The 16,492-nt window shown below is 41.9% G+C and overlaps 1 protein-coding gene and 1 pseudogene across 2 annotated transcripts in view; one reads left to right on the top strand and one right to left on the bottom strand.

Annotated features, from left to right (window-relative positions):
- Positions 1 to 614: 614 nt before the first annotated feature.
- Positions 615 to 16,492, top strand: part of KLHL8 (kelch like family member 8) — a 60,432-nt gene continuing 44,554 nt past the window's right edge. The window contains exon 1 of one of the 2 annotated variants that reach the window (XM_004039083.5): positions 615 to 831. The gene's annotated coding sequence lies outside the window, so the exon portion shown is untranslated. The remainder of the gene's footprint in view (positions 832 to 16,492) is intronic. The other variant, XM_055384617.2, reaches the window with a different exon arrangement.
- Positions 13,149 to 14,304, bottom strand: LOC109026476 (glyceraldehyde-3-phosphate dehydrogenase-like; annotated as a pseudogene).

The raw sequence follows: 16,492 nt of genomic DNA, 5'->3' as shown, positions 1-16,492 counted from the left end.
TAATTTTTGTATTTTTAGTACAGACGGAGTTTCACCATGTTGGCCAGGATGGTCTCGACTCCTGACCTCGTGATGCGCCCGCCTCAGCCTCCCAAAGTGCTGGGATTACAGGCGTGAGCCACCGCGCATGGCCACTTGCACTGCTTTTTAGCAGCGAGCTCTCAGGTCAATCAACTGCTTCCTTAGGTTTACAAACTGTGGGTGTTTATTTATAAACACAGTTGTTTTGTATATCCTTTGTAGAGCACGTGGTGAAAGTGACACAGGAATAAATGCAAACCTTTTTTCCCCCTTCTTTTTTCAAAGACATAAATCCCAGGAACACTCACAACCGCAGAAGGGGATTTGATGGACATACAAAGAAACTAAATTTTGTACCGCCGCAGAAGTGAAGCATGGATAAGCTCAAAGGTATTTAGGCAGTGTTTTATTTCAAGATTTGTTATGGGGACCTCCGCCACGCCCTGGTCCGCCTTCACCAGGCCGGGCAACACTGCCCAGTCCCTGAGACCCGGCCGCCCACTAGGGAGCCGCGGGGGCGAGGCCGTGGGGGTGGCCTCCGGGAGGAGGTCCCGAGAACCACACTTCCCAGAGTGCCGTGCGCAGCCCCGCCCAGCCCGCCCCGCCCCCAGAGGCCGCGGCACGCGGGGGCTGAGGTGAGAGGACGCCAAGCGCCTGCCAGGGCTCCGCGGGGCCGCGCAGGAGAGCGCGCGGCCGCCGGGTGCTCGCGCGGGGTTGGTGAGGTGCCGCTGAGGGCGGCCGGGGCTCCGGGAGCGTGGTAAAGTGGCTGCAACCTTAGCGACATCAGGAAGAACAGGGTCGAGGATCGAGGTAACGGGACGCTCGTCTCCCCTCAGTCCCCTCGTCTCCCCTCAGTCCCTTCTTCCTTTGTGCGGTGCCGTCCGCTCTCGCCGAGCCCTCCCTCACCCCAGCCCCCAAGTCGCAACACCGTCCCGTCTTGGGTCTCCGGTGTGCGGAGGAAATTCGAGCCCTCGTGCACCAACCGAAACTCCACAGCTGAGAGGGCTTGGGGCCCGGAACAGCAGGAGCTCCAGCCCCTGAGCTCCCTTGCACGGCTTTTGTCGCCCCCATTGGCGGGAGGAGCAGGGTTATGCTCCCGGCTCCCGTAGGGGAGCTCCAGCCTCTGGCTCTGTCAGCCTCCCCGGCGGTTCCTTGACTCATTCCTCCCAGTCTTTCGAAGAGGGGCCCAGGCAGGTGCTTCGCGGGGTTCAGGAAGAGGGCAGGCGCGGTGCGGCTGGCGCGGGTTCGGGGCCCCGGGAGGGCGGCCGGACGCCCCCTGGAGCCGCGGCCTGCGGGGGCGGGGCGAGTGGGCCACCTCCGGGCCACGCCGCGCGGGGACGAGGCGAGGAAGGCACTGCCTGTCCCCACTCGGGGGGCTTGCTGGCCGCCCTGGAGGTGCCTTCCCGGGAGCGGCGGTGTAGACCTTGTGGAGAGTGCCTCCTGATGTGGAACCAGGAACCGCAGCCTCTTTCTAGACGCGCAGCCGCCCGGTGGAGTTGTTACCGCCACGATGACAGCTCTTTACGCCTTCCACTCCGCGCTGGGTTCAGTTGGCTTGCTGTTTTCTACAGAGATTGCGATTTGGCTACATAGCTTGAATTTTCTACGTGCCTCGTGCTTTACTGGACTTGCACTGTTTTTCCCTCTTGGCAGTGTTTAATCGGGTGACTTTTCATAGAAAACGTTCAGTATTTTCATCTGTGTTAATGGCATAACTTTCTTTTTGGCTCTTTGCCCTAAGCTAATGTTACCAGTTTAGAGGGATACTTTCGGAAAAGGTCCTTAGAACCTGGGTTGACATAAGTATTTTATCTGCTGGTTGCACGTTTTTTCCTTTGCATTGTTTTTCTCCTATACAAGATGGTAGTTGTTGGACTCTTGGTGTTCTTTATTCTCTCTCTAGAAGGAAATCCTCTTCGCGCATCTTTCTCGTGTTCTGGCCCTGCGGTACTCTTGGGTACGCAGAGGACTGCTGCTAACAGTGCTGGCGCCTGGAACGCTGCTTGGAGATGGCGGTGGCATTAAGCTGCTGCTTTTCCTCAGACTTCCTCCTGGCACCCTCCTTAATTTGTCAAACTGACCCAGTTCAAACTTCAAACTTTTAGTCACTTTGTTTATTTCGTCACTTTTTAAAAAAATTGCTTTCAAGATACCAAAATTGCGTAAGCCTAAATATAAAAAGAGGTGTCTCAGGGGCCGGGTGCAGTGGCTCACGCCTGTAATCCCAGCACTTTGGGAGATTGAGGCGGGGGGATCACTTGAGGTCAGGATTTTCGAGACCAGTCTGGCCAACATGGTGAAACCCCATCTCTACTAAAAATAACAAAAATTAGCTGAGCGTGATGGCACATGTCTGTAGTCTCAGTTACTCGAGAGGCTGAGACAGGAGAATGGCTTGAACCCGGGAGGTGGAGGTTGCAGTGAACCGAGATCATGCCACTGCGCTCCAGCCTGGGCGACAGAGTGAGACTCCATCTCAAAAAAAGAAAAAAAAAGTCTAAGGATACTCTATTCAACTACATATGAGCACTTAGCTTCATCATTTTAATTTTTAAAGCTGCCAATTCTTTTAGCGTTTGATAAGATTACTGATAATTGGTTAAGATGATATATTCTGTAATAATTGCACATTTTTTGACAAGAAACTCAGTTCACATTCGGTGAGGGTTATTTTTTAAAAACAGTATTTCTTCATTCATTAAGAAGAAAGTTAGGGCCGGGCGCGGTGGCTCACGCCTGTAATCCCAACACTTTGGGAGGCCGAGGCGGGCGGATCAAGAGGTCAGGAGATCAAGACCATCCTGGCCAACATGGTGAAACCCCATCTCTACTAAAAATACAAAAAAATTAGCTGGGCATGGTGGCGCATGCCTGTAGTCCCAGCTACTCGGGAGGCTGAGACAGGAGAATCGCTTGAACCTGGGAGGTGGAAGTGAGCTGAGATCACGCAGCTGCACTCCAGCCTGGCAATAGAACGAGACTCCATCTAAAAAAAAAAAAAAAAAAGTTGGGTAAATTTTGATCCCACCTGCTATTTTGAAAAATGAATTTTCTTTTTTAGAGCAGTTGTAAGTTCACAACAAAACTGAGTGGAAGGTATAGAGATTTCCCATGTATCGCCTACCCCTACAGAGCCAAAATCTCTCATCAGAGTGGTACGTATATTACAATTGATGAACCTACATTGACATGTTATCACATCCACAGTTAGGATTCAGTCTTGGTGTTAAACATTCTGTGGGTTTGGACAAATAACCCTTTTGTTTTTATCAAGAACTTTTGAGAGTTGTAGAGAACTGAAATGGATATTGTCATTTTAAAAAGATTAAAGAGACTATTGCAGACATCTTAAACATTAATTTCAGATAGTTTTTGTGTTTTATAAATTGAATGTTTAAATTTTTGGTTACTTATATTGGAATTCCCCAAAGAGTCACATTTATTTTTGTATATTAAGAACTAAAGGGCCCCACATGGTAGCTCACACCTGTAACTGCAATTACAGGAGGTCAAGGCAGGAGGATTGCTTGAGCCCAGGAGTTTGAGACCATCCTGGGCAACAAAGTGAGACCTTTCTCTATATTCCAAAAAAAAAAAAAAAAAAAAAGAGGCCAGGCTCGGTGGCTCATGCTTGTAATCCTAGCACTTTCGGAAGCCAAAGCAGGCCAATTGCTTGATCCCAGGAGTTCCAGACCAGCCTGAACAACACGGCGAAACCCTGTGTCTGCAAAAAAAACAAACAAGCAAACAAAAATTACCCAGATGTGGTGGTGTGCACCTGTGGTCCCAGCTACTCGGGAGACTGAGGTGGGAGGATCACCTGAGTCCAGGGAGGTCAAGGCTGCAGTGAGCCATGATTGAATCACTGCACTCCAGCCCGGGTGACAGAGTGAGACCTTATTTCCCCCCCCCCCCAAAAAAAGCAAGAGATGAGGGAGGATAAATGTTTCATAAAATAACAAAATGTTGTTTTCAGTCGCTAAAATTCACTTGACTATGTCTTTTTTTTTTTCTGAACAAAATGGTTTATATTAGCCAAAGAAACAAGAGGGAGTTGAGCATTTTAAATAAATTAATTTTTGTTTACTCATGTCAAGATATGTCTGCAATAAAAATGTCACCCATTAGTCTATTTTTAAAAATTCTGTTTTCTCTGTTTTGAGGGGCTTTTATGGAAGCACCAGACTATAATATTGTTCTGAGCTCACTTCTGGTACTACACAATTCTCTATTAGAATCCCAGATCTCCACTTATTGGCTGTGTGAGCATGGCAAGTAATTTTCTAAACCTCTTTCCTTAGCTGTGGAAGGGGGATAAAAATAATACGTACTTCTATTTTACCAGAATTGAGGATTATTTGGTGTTGTATGTGAAAGCATTCTCTAAGCTATAATCAACTATAATATTCATTGATATTACTAGTCACATGCTGTATTTTAAAATGCTGCCAGTACAATTTATTTTCTGGTGGATATTGCTATATAGATACTGTCAGCTGCTTTTTTTTTAAATGGGTTGGTCATGCAAGAAAGTATATTGTTTGGTTTGGTTATGAATGATTTGGTTGGTTCTTATGAGTCAGAGAGAGAATTATGGAAGAGGGTTGGAGGGACCTTGGGAAATTTTCTCCTTCATCTCTCTGACTCTTAACCTGGATCTGTTAGCATGAGTATAAATGGTCTTCCAAGGGTCTGTGAACTCTGTATATTTATACTTTTCTGGGGAGAAATTAAATGAAAATTTATACTTTTCTGGGGAAAAATTAAATTAAAAGAGCATCATGACCTTGTTCCCACTAAAGGTTTAGGAAACCACTAGCTTCAATGATCTAGGCAGGTTTCTTTAGTAAAAATGTTAGAGATTATTTTTAAAATTAGTTTTTTGTGGAAAGGAAAGAGAAACAGGTTATATTGCGGAAAGGAAAGAGAACAGGCTATTTTTGAAGCACTGAGTATCTGTTTTTCTTCCAAAGCTAGAAGTTGATATTTATGATACACTACCTTCATGTGAATAATAGTGCTGCTACTTCTACCTGGAAGTGGTACCTTTGATTGATTCATTATCATTAGGCAGATATTGTCTACTCCTCTCTTCTTCCCCACATCCAGCCTTGATGGGCAATACAGTGGAGGCAGAGAATGGGACTTTAATACAATCCAGCATGTCAGAATATTATTTAAAATGCCAAAAGATAATTTGGCTTGTTTATTCTAAATTTGGATGTTCTTTGTTTTCACAACAAAACACCCAATGTTAAAGAAAATTAAGTGTTTAATCTTTCAAACTAGATGATGATATGTACATAATCTGTTGTATATTTCTTGTATATCATAGAGTATAAAATTATATTAAATCCTAATTGATGATCACTTTGACTTTTAGTACTGCTAGTTTGAAAAGATGGATATGTATGTTTTCAAGAAATTTACAGTTTGCTTTTGTAGATTATATTATAATTTGTGATTTTCATTTATAACATTTAAAACTTATTTGCTTTTTTTGAATTTCTGAATCGGACATACTTTTAAATCTGAGTTTATTCTTATAAGAATAAGCATTTGGAATTTTGCCCTGTTTTCCTTGTATAATGATTGCTGGGCTATAAGGCTTTACAGTGTAAAACCAAGTTCTGTTCTGGGTCAGTTACTAGTAGCATTCCCAAGGCTGGGAGAGTATGAGGTGGATCAAGTGATGCTAAACAAACTTGTGAATGAATCTGTCCATCAAGTAATGTCTTTTTCCTTGAGATCTTTTTTTCCTTTGATATTAATATTTTCATTTAAAGTTGAAATGTTTTTCAAAGTTCAAGGTTCTAAACCAATATTTGGGAATTTATAGAATAAAGTAGCAGAAGTGTGGTTCTTTGTAAAAATAGTCTGAGAAGTCTTAAATAGACCTCAAAGATTAGTAGTAGAGATAAATGCCAATATTGCAGCATACTTTATATATAAAAGATAAGTCACTACGTTGGATCTTTAGTTATTTTAATGCAGAGGATTGCTTAACTTTAATAATGAAAGTTTGAATTAAATTAATTAGATATGGAAAACAAAAGGGAATAATTTCAGCAAAAATTTTACCTATGGGAATCCAATCATTTTAAGATCAGTGATTTGTATGGCTTCTCCTACACTTAAACCTTAAAAAATTCTGGCCGAGTGGGGTGGCTCACGCCTATAATTCCAGCACCGTGGGAGGCCGAGGCAGGTGGATCACTTGAGGCTGAGAGTTCCAGACCAGCCTGGTCAACATGGTGAAACCCTATCTCTACTAAAAATACAAAAATTATCTGGGCATGGTGGTGCACAGTTGTAATCCCAGCTACTTGAGAGGCGGAGGCTGCAGGATCATGTGAACCCAGGAGGAGGAGGCTGCAGTGAGCTGAGATTGTGCCACTGCACTCCAGCCTGGGTGACAAAGCAAGACTCCATCTCAAAGAAAAAACAAAACCGAAAAAAAACCTTTAAAAATTCCTGAAACATTTCCTGTATAGGGAGAATATTATTAATACCACTATTTTGGTTCTCATTGTCATTTACACATAGGCACCTCCATACAGAGATAACATTAATTCTGTCTTTGGCCTAGTGATAAGAGCTTGGGCTTTGTAGTCAGGCAAGTCTCTATTGAATCCTCGACATTGCACTTCATAGCTATGAGACCTTGGTTAGGTGTCTTAACTTCTCTGGGCCTCATTATCCAAAACTGTAAAAAAATAGGAATTTTACCTCTTTGAGTTATCCCAAGGATTGAAATGAATACATGTAAGTATTTAACTCATGATGACAATTATAGATATATATATATCTGTTATGTGCCAGTTTGTTAACTCATTTAAGTTTTATAGCAATCCTATGAGGTTGATACTATTATTTTCCTCATTTTTACAGATGAGGAAACTAAAGCTAATGAAACGTTATGTAACTTAACCAATATCATACAATGAATATACAACTAATAAGTAGATAGAAGCACCCAATTAATGCTTGCTGTTGTCATTAAAAAAAAAAAGATGACTTAGGGTATTACCATCTTTTCTATAGTGGGTTCCTAATAATTGCAATCTCATGTAGAGCATTATAAAGCATATTTTATTTCTTTGCTGGAAAAAATGTTGATTGCAGGACTGTGTTCCTGACCAAGGACTCAGGATCACATAATTTATAAAAGTAATAACATCTGTTTATTGAATCTTACTATGTACTAGATGCAGAGCTAAATACTTTATATAAATTACTTCACTTACCCATCACAACAACCTTAGAGCTGAGGCTCAGAGTAATTTTAAGTAACTTGCCCAAGGCTGCACAATTAACACAGAATCCCAAAACTGTCTAGCTCTAAAGTGTCTGCTGCTAACCGCCAGTTTATGTGCCTTGTGTCGCGTATGGCTGACAGATATCTCTCAAAAGCAAGGCAACAGCTTCTATAATTTTAAATAGCAAAATGTGCTACTGTAATTTTGAACCAGAAGGAAACTGATTACCTACTGCCTGTGGGCTAAACCAAGCTTGCTGCCTGTTTTTGTAAACAAAGTTTTATTGGAACACAGCCATGCTGTGTTCTTTTAAAAATAAAGACATTGAGACACAGAGAGATTAGGTAACTTCCCAGTAATGTAGCTAGTAGTAATCTAATGTCAGTAACTATGTTAATAAGCCTCTGAAAGTCTGCCAATCCCTGAATCCCATGCTACCCCCTAAACTCTATGTAAGCTCAGCAATGTGCTCTATTCAGAGGGACCGTGCCTGGATGGCATAGCTATCCCTTCAGTAAGTAGTAATTCAGCTTTGTGCTTTTCATTTGGTTTCAAACATCCAGTGTGAAATATTCCATACTTTGATACTTGGCAACAAATTATTGATAAATTAATTTTTTAGTAGGCATTGTTACCTTAAGTACAACCCTGTCACTTCTCTGACATTCTCAAATAAAAATAATGAGTAATATAGGCCCCTCTTAAGGTTCATGCATGTAGTTCGCATATTTAGGTAAAATTCAAGATCTTTCTTTTAATACTTTATACTAGACTTTTAGACCACTATGATTGTGATAAACTAAGTGGCCCAGTTCAAACAAGGAAATGATTACTGTAAGATGTCAAAGGAATTCCTTTTTAATAAAACAGATCCCAAAATAAACATCTTACAAAGTATTCAGTGTAGTGAAAATGTTGTTTATAGACCCTAGAAATGACATTAGTATTTAACAAGCAGGCTTTGATAATAGTAGTATCTAATATTGCGTGTGTCATTTAAGGATGGGGATACACTCTTAAGAAACATGTTAATGGGCAATTTTGTCATTGTGCAAACGTCATAGAGTATACTTACACAAACCTAGGTGGTATAGCCTACTACACACCTAGGCTCTGTGGTGTAGCCTGTTGCTCCTGGGTTACAAACCTATATAGCATGTTACTGTACTGAATACTATAGTCAATACTGTAACACAGTGGTTACCTATTCGTGTGTCTAAACAGAAAAGGTACAGCAAAAATAAAGTGTTATAATCTTATGAGACTATCATCTATGCATTGGTCACCATCATCATCTATTGTGGACCAGAACACTGATATGCAGCACATGACTGTAAAGACTGTAAATGCTATTGTTAAGAAAATTTTTTTTTTCTTTTTGAGATAAGGTCTCACTGTGTCGCTTAGGCTGGAGTCCACTGGCAAGATCATGGCTCACTACAGCCTTGACCTCCCTGGGCTCAGATGATCCTCCTACCTCAGTCCCCTGAGTAGCTGGGACTACAAGTGCAAGCCACCTCACCTGGCTAATTTTTTGATCTTTTGTCGAGACTGGCTCTCACTATGTTGCTCAGGCTGGTCTTGAACTCCTGGTAGGCTCAAGCAGTCCTCCCAGCTCATTGGTAACTGGTTGTTTTTAGCTTTTCAGTTTTCAAAAAAAAATTACTAGGTTGTATAACTCACAGCCTAAGTCATCAAGATATTTCTTAAAAGGTGGAACTGTTACATGAGAGGGCACGTAAATTAAAAAGGTTTTGGATATCTTAGCTAAATGGAGCCTAGGAAGGCTTATATGAACAGCAGTGTGAGAGTGTTTATTTCCTGACAGCCCTACCAATTTTATTTTTTGTCTTTGGCAATATTTAATTTCATTGATTAATAAGGATTTTTTAATATTCTCATTGATCATTTTCCCTTTCATTATAATCTACCTTTTTTCTATATGTAAGGACAGTTTTCAGCAGACAGTGTCGCTGTACTGCTAACTGAAGGCCATGTTATTGTTGGTCTTTACTCAGTTATTGTTCAAGAACACATCTGTCTAAAAGAGGACTCTGACATCGAGCTGTTGCAGGCATCTAATTCACACTTAAGTTTATGACTTTGACTTCAGCACCTCTCTTATCAGTCTTTCCAGTAACCTACTAGATCTCTCCATTGGGTCTCCTATCAGTGTTGAATTTCAGCACGCCCTGACTTCCAGTTAGGAAATTATTCTTTCCAACTCAGTGATCTCGGCTCATTGCAACCTCCATCTCCCAGGCTCAAGTAATCCTCCCACCTCAGCCTTCCAAGTAGCTGGGACCACAGGCATGTGCCACTATGCCTGGCTAATTTTTGTATTTTTTGTAGAGATGGGGTTTTGCTTTGTTGTCCAGGCTGGTCTCAAACTCCTGGGCTCAAGTGATCTGCCTGCCTTGGCCTCCCAAAGTGCTGGGATTACAGGCTTGAGCCACTGTGCCTGGCCAAGAAAAACATTTTTTTAAAGTCACGGCAGTAATTTGTTGGAAGTCATGTATACTTTGAGTAGGAACTATTGAAGCTATTATACAGTTTTTCAAACCAGCAGATTCTCGTTTAATGATTGGTATATTTTGGACTGTTTGATTCAAAATTTTAAATGTAAATAAAAAGGAAATAATGAGTATAGCCTACTTTTTTCCTGACTTAAAAGTAAAAATGGAAATTTTAAGAAGAGTATTACCCTTGAAATAAAGTGATTCAAAAATTTAAGTAAATGTCTTATGCACAGTGTTACTTTAGTTAAAATTATTTAAGCATACATTAATTTGGATTATAGTAGAAAAATAATCTCTAGTGTTCATAATCTGTTCATCCATTATAAAAATATTTTAAGTACTTCTGTTTGTTTATTGTGTTATATGTGTTTACTGAGCATGGGAGTAATAGCAGTGAAGAGAGACGGTGCCTATGCTTTAGGGGCTTATGTAGTGTTACAGGGAAGACTAGTAGTGAATAGGCACTTATAAGTATTAAGTATTTTAAATTTGACCAAAAATTGAATAGGGTATACTTTGTGATAAGTATAATGAAAAAAATATCAGATTTTTGTGGGAGCACAGAGGAAGTACACTAGGAATAGGAAGATGTTTTGGGATGGCCTTCCTGAGCAGATGAACCTGGGCTGATCTTAGAAGATGAGCAAGAGTTAGCAGGAGAGAGGGGTGGTAAAGGGCATTTCAGAAAGAGCAGAAAGCCTGAAAGGAGGCAGAGAGGTGTGAAATTGCCTAAAGTATGTGGAAAATTAAACACATTCAGGTTTTGCTCTATAGAACATGGGGTGGGGTTTGCCATTTTGTTATTTCACAAGTATGCAAGAATTGATTTTGGTAAATGCACACACGTCTTCCATCAACTTTCAGGGGTAGCTCTAAAATTAATCACATACTGCTATAAAATATAATCTTTTGTATCCAAAATCTTCATCTAACTGAATTGTAAAATAACTTCTTTAATTATTATGATTATTATTATTATTGAGATGGAGTCTCGCTCTGTCGCCCAGGCTGGAGTGCAGTGATGTGAACTTGGCTCACTGCAAGCTCTGCCTGCCAGGTTCACACCATTCTCCTGCCTCAGCCTCCCGAGTAGCTGGGACTACAGGCGCCCGCCACCATGCCTGGCTAAGTTTTTTGTGTTTTTTTTTTAGTAGAGACAGGGTTTCACCGTGTTAGCCAGGATGGTCTCGATCTCCTGACCTCGTGATCTGCCCGCCTCGGCCTCCCAAAGTGCTGGGATTACAGGCGTGAGCCACCACACCCATCTGGCATTGAGTTTTTTAAGAGGTGCTTTCAAAGTGCCATTTGGGGCTGGGCGTAGTGGCTCATGCCTGTAATCCCAGCACTTTGGTAGTCCGAAGCCGGCAGATTGCTGGAGCTCACGAGTTCACCACCAGCCTGGGAAACATGGCAAAACCCCATCTCTACAAAAAATACAAAAATTAGCCCGGTGTGGAGGTGTGTGCCTGTATGTAGTCCCAGCTACTCAGAAGGCTGGGGTGGGAGGATGGCTTGAGCCCGGAAGTCAGAGATTGCAGTAAGCCAAGATTGCGCCACTGCACTCCAGCTTGGGCCAATAGAGCCAGGCCTTGCCTCAAAAAAAAAAAAAAAAAAAACCAAACCCAAAACAGAACACCAAGTGCCATTTGGAGTTCCTCTTTCTGTTTAGTAGTCTTTTGATTAATGTGTAGTATGAAAACACAGTCACTGTGCTGCAAAGAGTTATGAGGATAATACAGTGTAAAGTGAGTTAGTACAGTATTCAGTGTAATGGTATTACATATTAATATCACATGCTAAATGTGATAGAAATTATAAGTACAAAGGAAGCTAGAGAACGAGAATAAGGTGGTCTGGCTTAGCACAATAGTATCTTTAAGCTTTTGCTATCAGTCCTGTTTTCTGTAATTCGTTGGAAATAATGTTTACATATAAAAATATATTAGTTTTGTTGCATATGCTCTGCATTGAACTATAAACCTGTCTGCTTCTGTTTGAAGTATTTTCTCTTCATAACTTCCTATTTTGTTGATCGATATGCCTTTACTGGCACTTAGAGGAGCAAAAAAAAAAAAATCAACTTCCTGTCTGCTTCATTGTCATAATATGCCAACATGTGATAGAAATGGACATCTGTGGCATGTTACGACAATGATGTGCCACGGATGTCCATTTTTTTCCTCTCTGTTGTTTTGTGCTTTTAATCTTTTAATATATTTGAGGAAGGAGGGATATCATTTATTTTTCTCCCTAAAAATCAGAATCTTAGGCGTATTTTTAAAAAAATTCTGATTGTTTAAATTCTGGAGTGTAGGTTGAATTACATATTTACTTGATACTAATATACGGACTTTATAAGTCCTAACGTCTACTGAGTTTCTTAGGCAGAGTGAATAGTCTTTGAGTAAGTACTCTTTTCCTGCTTCTGTCTTCCTGTTCTATTATATATAATAGATTTTTTAAAGTTGAGGACATTGCATTATTTAAACAGACCATTTTAAGAGAATTTGGTATAGACAGCTTTTGAGCTGTTGTGTCCTGTCCAAATCTGAATTCAAATGTAAAAATAATTTTATAAAAATGAATATTTATTAAAGCCCTTTTCATAGAAATAGTACGCTGACAAATGAAAACATTTTGTGACGACAATAATAAAACTTTCACTAGATAGAGCTAGAGTAGTTTGATGTAAGGGGGAAAAGTGTATGGTCGTTTTGAACTGTATGCATTTTAACCTAGTAAAGTTTAAAAATAAGATATTAGTGATACCTGCTGTCATAATACTCATATAGGACACAAAATATGGCATGACAAAATAAGTGAAAGAAGACTCCCGGGCGCAGTGGCTCAGGCCTGTAGTCCCCGCATTTTGGGAGGCCCAGGGGGGAAGATGGCCTGAGTCCAGGAGTTCAAGACCAGCCTGGGCAACATGGCAAAACCCCATCTCTACAAAAAATACAAAAATTGGCCCAGCATGGTGGTTGCATGCCTGTAGGATTGCTGGAGCCTGGGAGGTCAAGGCTGTGATAAGCCGAGATTGTGCCACTGCACTGTAGCCTGGGTGGCAGAGTGAGACCCTGCCTCAAAAAAAGGAAAAAAAAGAAAAAAAGAAGAAGAAGACAACTCACTAGACTAACAAGAGTTGACCAAGGTTTGTTTGTTTGTTTGTTTGTTTGTTTGTTTTTGGCTAAGCATAGGGGACTTTATTAATGGTACATGACAAGGTGGGGCTCCTGGGCCCCTCCCTCTTCAGGAGTTCTACATGGAAAGTGAGGAGGGGAGATTCTCAGTGTAGTGGGGGACTGAGTGTGGCAGGGACTCCCCAGCAGTGACAACCTCTCTCTTCCTCTCAGGCTCTCTCTGGGGCTGGTGGTCTGGTGGTCTTCCTTTTGGAGGCCATGTGGGCCATGAGGTCCATGACCTTGTTGCTGTAGCCAAATTCATCACTATACCAAGAAATGATCTTGACAAAGTGGTTGTTGAGGGCAATGCCAGCCCCAACATTGAAGGTGGAAGAGTGGGTGTTGCTGTTGAAGTTGGAGGAGACAGCCTGGTGCTCAGTGTAGCCCAGGATGTCCTTGAGGGGGCCCTCCGATGTCTGCTTCACCACCTTCTTGATGTCATCATATTTGGCAGGTTTTTCCAGATGGCAGGTCAGGTTAATGACCGACACCTTGGCAGTGGTGACACAGAAGGCCATGCCAGTGAGCTTCCCATTCAGCTCAGAGAGGGCCTTTCCCACAGCCTTGGCAGCACCAGTAGAGGCAGGGATGATGTTCTGGAGAGCCCTGCAGCTGTCACGCCACAGTTTCCCAGAGGGGCCATCCACAGTCTTCTGGGTGGCAGTGATGGCATGGACTGTAGTCATGAGTCCTTCCACGATACCAAAGTTGTCATGGATGACATTGGCCAGGGGCGCTAAGCAGTTGGTGGTGCAGAAGGCATTGCTGATGATCTTGAGGCTGTTGTCATACAGTGACAACATGGGTTCATGCCCATCACTAACATGGGGGCGTCAACAAAGTGGGGAGAGATGATGACCCTTTTGGCTCCTTCCTGCAAGTGAGCCCCAGCCTTCTCCATGGGGGTGAAAACACCAGTGGACTCCACAACGTACTCAGCGTCAGCATTGCCCCATTTGATTTTGGAGGGATCTCGCTCCTGGAAGATGGTAATGGAATTTCCACTGATGACAAGCTTCCCATTCTCAGCCTTTACGGTGCATGGAATTTGCCATAGGTAAAATCCTACTGGAACATGTAGACCATGTAGTTGAGGTCAATGAAGTGGTCATTGATGGCGACAATATCCACTTTTCCAGAGTTAAAAGCAGCGCTGGTGACCAGGCATCCAATACGACCAAATCCGTTGACTCCGGCCTTCACCTTCACTACCTCAGCGATGCAGCTGGCAGTGCATGAGAAGATGCAGCTGTGTGTCGAATGGGAGGAGCAGAGAGCCAAGTTGACCCAGTTTTTTTCATTGGGGGAAAAAACCCAACCCATAGAGATCGTGTTAATTCAGTCACTCATGACTCCGGCTCATTGTCGGCAAATACATAGATATTGTTAAGACACAGTCTTCAAAAAAGAGTAGACTGTGTTAAGCAGGCAAGTCTAAAATACAAAAGAAAAAAAGTGAACGAGTCGGAGAAATACAGCATACTATGGGGGTTCACAAGAAAGATCACATCCCATTGGGAGAATTAGGAAAGAATTCATAAAAAGGAATTATTTAAGTTGGGCCTTGACATCATTCCCTCACAAGGAATAGCTTGAGCATTTGCAAATACATTTGAGGAAAACTGAATAATTAAATCTGTGATATAGTAGAAAAAGAATGGACTTAATCACAGCTGGATTGAAACCCCATCTCCCACCATTTCTACCTGTGTGGCCTTGGGCAAGTCAGGGATGTTAGAACCATCCATAAGGTGATGCTTAAACAAGAGTATATTTAAGATTACTGGCAAAATAGGTGGTGCACAGTGGTTTAATAAGTAGTTTTTCTATCTTCTTTCCCCCTTTCCCTACTTTATGTAAAAAATGAATGGAGAAAAAGACTGGAAGGTAGACTAGAGCCAGAGCAATGAGGACCTTGAATGCCAGGATAAGCTGAGCTACATACATTAAGCAGTTTGGAAAGGACAGTTTGAGTTAGATAAATCCAGCAGCATCTAATCCTTGAGAGATGTTTATTGATGGCAAGGAGGAATGTGGTGATTGGTTAGGGGAAGTCACTACAATCCAGGTTAGTATGTGGATCTGAACTAGAGTACAATGAGAGAGAATAGAGTTCAATGACAAAAGGAAGAAAGGGATGGATGAACAGAGATTTTTCCAAGTAGAATCCAGGAGAATTGAAGTGGATAGGTTGTGAAAGTTGAGAGGAGTCAAATATGGCTCATGTTTTGAAGTAGGGTAACTGAAAAAATGGTGTTGCTACTTGTAAAAGTAGGGGAATCTAAAAGTATAGTGAGGGAGAAGATAAGGATCTTGGTTTTTCATATATTTTGTTCTGTAATTATATTTCACTTATAAAGTGCTTTGAACAGTAGTGTGGTAGTTAATAGCACAGGCTGGGGAGCCCTGCTGCCTAGGTTCACATCCTGGCTCCACCACTTACTTGGGCTTCACTCCATCTTGCTGTGCCTCAGTTTCTTCAGATAGTTAGGGCACAAAATATGGCATGGCAAAATAAGTGAAAGAAGACTCCTGGGTGCAGTGGCTCAGGCCTGTAGTCCCAGCATTTTGGGAGGCCTAAGTGGGCAGATCGCTTGAGTCCAGGAGTTCAAGACCAGCCTGGGCAACATGGCAAAACCCCATCTCTACAAAAAATACAAAAATTAGCCCTGTATGGTGGTGCACGCCTATAGTTCCAGCTACTTGGGCAGGGGTTGCTGAGGCGGAAGGATAAAGGGCAAAATAAAAGTAGCTACTTCATAGAGTTGTAGTGAGGACTAAATGATTTAATTTACATGCAATTAGAACGATGACGGCAGATAGTGTTTTCTATCGTGATGCTGATGTCTGCCTTTATATTGTGTGTGTGTGTGTGTGTGTTTTCTTGAGTCAGAATCTTACTCTGTCACCCCGGGTGGAGTGCAGAGGCATGATCACAGCTCACTGTGGCCTCGACCTCCTGGGCTCAAATGATCCTCCCTCTTCAGCTTCCCAAGTAGCTGGGACTACAGGTGCGTGCCACCACATGTGGCTAATTTTAAAATTTGTTGTAGAGACTGGATCTCACTCTGTTGCCCAGGCTGGTCTTGAACTCCTGGGCCCAAGCGATCCTCCTAGCTTGTCCTCTCAAAGTGCTGAGATTACAGGCGTGTGCCATTGTGCCTGGCCAGCTTTTATATTTTATTTTATGGGCTGATTTATCCCTTAAGCAGTAGAGTGGCTTGTGATTATATTGCCTTGTGTCTTTTGAGTTTTATCATGAGTATGTTGGAATGCAACAATCTTTTTTTCCATTTTATTTTTTACCATATAGCAAAATTGACATTTTTGGGGTACAAGTCCATGAATTTTAACAAATGTGTAGATTTATCTAATCATCACCCAAATCAATTTTAAATTAACATTTAAAAAAGATGCAAAATAGTTTCATCATCCCATAAAACTCTCTTTTTGCCATCTCCTTTTAGTCATACTCTTTCCCTGCCCCTCATCTCTGTCAGCCACTGATCTG

Source organism: Gorilla gorilla, chromosome 3, assembly GCF_029281585.2.
Source record: "Gorilla gorilla gorilla isolate KB3781 chromosome 3, NHGRI_mGorGor1-v2.1_pri, whole genome shotgun sequence".
In the NCBI taxonomy this organism is placed as follows: Eukaryota; Metazoa; Chordata; class Mammalia; order Primates; family Hominidae; genus Gorilla; species Gorilla gorilla.
The sequence above is the reverse complement of the archived record's forward strand: the minus strand, read 5'-3'. Positions and strand labels throughout refer to the sequence as shown.